This window comes from Sphaeramia orbicularis, chromosome 15, assembly GCF_902148855.1.
Source record: "Sphaeramia orbicularis chromosome 15, fSphaOr1.1, whole genome shotgun sequence".
In the NCBI taxonomy this organism is placed as follows: domain Eukaryota; kingdom Metazoa; phylum Chordata; class Actinopteri; order Kurtiformes; family Apogonidae; genus Sphaeramia; species Sphaeramia orbicularis.
Genome location: NC_043971.1, coordinates 12,239,300 through 12,243,688, shown reverse-complemented (window position 1 = coordinate 12,243,688; position 4,389 = coordinate 12,239,300).

The following is a 4,389-nucleotide window of genomic DNA, read 5'->3' as shown; positions in this document are numbered from 1 at the left end:
AACCCTTACCTTGAGGCTACCGTGTTTTCTCACCCCGTCAACTTCCTGGCCTGCCACCCATGCCTCGTTTACCCCCTCCTTATTTTAATGAAAGTAAAACCATGAATGTACAAAAGAAGGCAACCTCCAGTCTTGTATTACTTGAACTATTGTTTATCTGCATGTCAGAGGGGGATTTTGTGGTCTGCCAGCGACATAATACCTTACATTTGTTGTGCTCAAATTGCTTTAGTGAAGCTGGCCAGGGAAGCAGAATGATCTTATCTGCAACAAAGGGTACTTCATTCCACTTAACTACATGTTCCCGGTACTGCTCACTCCCTTCATCTCTCCTCTCTCCTTGTCTTGCCTCTCTTCCTCTCTCTGTTGGCAGTCAGGCAGCTTCGCCTTCCTACTATCTCTGCCCTGCGATGCACTCAGGAGGAGGAATGCTGCTCAGCCATGCGTCACATGCACATAGCTTAGTGTGGCATGCTGCACCCTCAGATAACACATTCACTATTAGGGGCCAAGGCAATGGCACACAATAAAATAGCTATTCTTATCGCTACCTACTCTGCATAGTCTTTCTTTTCTTTCGACGAACCAAACAAACATGGCCAGTAATGTCAGGACATGGAGAATGCCAATGATACGGATCACCTCCGTATGGAAAGAAACACCGGTGTAGATTACGGCGCTACAGGAAATAGGTGCACAAGTTAAAACACACAAAAAAAAAAAAACATTGCAGATTTGTCTTTAGCACAATCCTGGACAAGCTCTTCTAATCTTTTCAGAGAAGGGTTTTGCTGAGGAGGCATGGTCTTTGTCAGCACTGCTTAACCCATAAAGACTTAGTGCTACTTTTGTGGCAGTTCCCAAATGAATTTTTCTTTAGATTTAAACTTTTTTTAAGTGATTTATCATGATTTACTATAACATTATCCTCTGTATTTTGCATTTTTTTCAGTGGAAATTATGTATTTAGTTTACTGATCAACAGAGGTGTGTAATCCCAGGGCCCTGCCATGTATTGGTTCCAACCTGTTCATTGAACCAGCCCATTTTGATGAGCACCACTCCTCATCCAGGTAGAGGGGATAATTAGTGGAATCACCTGCGTTAAAAGAGTAATATTTAGCTTTTTAAAATGGAAGTATGCATTTTAAAACATTTCCCTGTGGTCTCCATAAACTGTAAATGCTACACTTGGGTCTGAATTCTTCATTAATTCAACTCCACAGGTCCATCTTCAACCCTATTTATGAGTAATGACACCAGAAAGGTTGTTTTGAGCGCTGGCCCTTTAAATCCAAATGAGCCACTTCATGCTCTGCCCCCTCCAGGTGGTTGACCATGTTTTATGTCCTGTTCAGCCACTTGTGTTCGTTAATACAACCAACAACTGATCATTTTAGGTAATCTGCTCGAAGTTTGGACATAGCCTATTTTAAGTTTTTAGCTTTGCAGCATCTGGAGGGTTCAAATTCAAACTTTTTGAGCTGTTAGGGTCCCTAAATACACAAATAAATGAACCAAAGACGAATAAAAGTGGGTTTAACAAAATATGACCCCTTTAAGTGAACAGGTTGGAACCAATACATGGCAGGACATTGACTTGATGAACCTGGGATTACCCACCTCTGCTGATCATGTACAGCACAGATTAAAGTTGAGGGTTGTTGTATCAGAAACAGAGAAAACTGAAGAAAAAGTGACTTTTTCAGCAAAGATATCAGTAACTAAACTAAAAACAAGTGTCTCCATCTACTACACTGGGTTACAAAAAAATGTTTTTTGCAAGTTGTCTAGGTTTTTTCAACTGAATTAGGACCATTTTGCACTGCTAAATCCAAAAATGACATCTGTTTTTCTCAATCAGGTCAGGTTTTTTTGCTAATTTGATTTTTATTTTATTTATTTTTATTTTATTTTATTGAATTTTTTATCTTGGTCACCAAGTTTAATACCAAAATAAGATTGGTAAGCACACTTTATGAAACTTGTGACTTGATTCCTGTTAGGTACAATGGTGTATTCACCGCAGATGTAGCAGGATACGTCAGGCTTATTTTTGCAAGATCTTCTAGTCAAAGCCATTTCATTCACCTGTAATATTAAAAAAACCATTAATCATAAATTGGCAAAAGTAAAATCTTCAGAACCCATTTATTGCGAGAAATATGAAAGAATTTTGTATCATATGATGTGAAAATGCCCATAAATGTAAGCAAAAATGTTAAAAAGCCAATATGTAGCATAGTTCAGAAAGTTGACCTGATTGAGCAAAATTAATGTGATTTTTGGATTCAGCACACCAAAATTATCCTAAATCAGCTCAAAAAACTTAAACAATAAATTTGTTGTTGACCAGTGCTATCATTGATCAAACTCCACAGGTTTTATTATAGAAGATTACAATATTTCCACGTTCACTACAGAGCTTCTGAACGTCCACATGGGTCATATCTGATGACCATGAAAAGACGACAAACTGCATTTTACACCAATTATTTACATGTATTGATAGGTTTAATGGTTCAGAAGTTATTAAATATTTTAGATGAGTAGATGATTTCGACTGCCAGTTGCTGTTTGCGTCTTTATGGGTTAATTTTCACAGTGTAAATTTGTGTCACATTCGGACAGTCTTCGGGAAAGTGCAGAGTTAAAATCATCCGGTCTGCCCACCTCAGATACAAGGATGCAAATATCTACAAAGATGCTTCAAGCCCACTTTCTTGAGGTTTATTTTAGTTTTGTATCACCCACACACTCTAACAATATAGCCAGGAGTCTTCATAATTCCATTAATAGCCAACAGTTGAGCTGCTTTTCCAACCCTCAGAAGTCGTCATCAATGGAGCGCTTCACTCTCTTCACCGACCGTCCGTGACCTCGGGTTGTGTGACGACATACATGAACCACGTTTGCAACCGTTCTTTATGACTGAATATTGCACAGATCGATATTTTCAGATTAAAAATGAAGCGAATGACTTGTAGTGCAATGAATCATCGCGTCGTCAGATCTTCAAGTGCTGGGATTTTATGGCCTTCAGTGTTACTGTTTTTGGTTCATTTTCACTCACAAGTTACAAACTAATTCACACTAGAAGGATCTGAACTCAAAGACGCTTGAGCTAAAAGTGGTAAATGGATGGTATTTATGTAGCACCGGTCCACAAAGTTGACTCATTCCAAGGACAGCGGTCACTAAGCGCAACTTTTAGTGTCTTGCCCAAGGACACATCAACATAGTGACAGAGGAGCCACGGATTGAGCCACCAATCATCCAGTTTATGGACACCCTGGGATAGAGTCACTTAAACTAGTCAATAAAGAATGACAAACAAAAGAGCTAAAAGCCATTAATCCATAATAAAAAGTAAGTAGTGCGAGTCAGAGGCAGTTGACGAAGCAAAAATTTTAACAAAATTGAACATAAAAAACTCATGTGTCAACCAAATTGCTCCACACTTGACTAAAGGTATTCAATTACAGAACCTAAACGTGATTTGTAGTTCATATGTTAGGTGGTTAGCTGCAGAAAACTAGCAAAAAAGTAGCAATTAAAAGTTGTACTTGTGCAGTGCAAATATGAATATAGATGCACTACCATTACTATTACTGGTTTTGTTATATATAGCCAGTGTTGGGAGTAACGTGTTACAAAAGTAATGCAAAAGTAATACAGTAATGGATTACTTTTTACTGTAATGCAGTAGTGTAAGGCATTGCTAATCAATTTTCAATAATATTTTACTCTGTATATGTTCAATAGCGCTTGCGTTACAACACACTTTTTGCCCATATTTTAATTGCTCAAATGAAAAAAAACAAAAAACAGCAAGACTGCATGACCTTAAGGAATCAAAAATGTGGCAGGAAAGTTCTATTTCCTGTTGGTGTTCAGCCAATGGGTGAAGACGGCAGAAGACAGTACACTGGCCACATGGACGTATACACATTACGAACCCTAACTGTGCTTTCAAGAAGCTAGTTAGCATGATCCCTGTGATCAGCAATGACAGGGTAAGCTAACGTTTCTATGACTAGTTACAATTCTTTATCAATTGTGAATTTATCTACAGGTGTCCTCTGCGTTGCCCCCGTTTGAACATTCCTGCTGGGATTTGAACATCATAACCCCAGTGTTACTTACTGAGCTATTCGTCAACATGTACTTCGGGTTGCAACTTTATGCGTCCCAAAGCTCTCCTATCTGTTGTTTTGGGGTGCCATTTATATCAAGAGTCTGTATGTAACTCAGAAGTAATACAGGAGTCATGTAAAGCATTACAATTCTGAGACAGGTAACAAGTAATCTGTAATGCATTACAGTTTGGAAGTAACTTGCACAACATTGTATATAGCTTAGTGTTTCTTAAAGGGCTCATATTTTGCT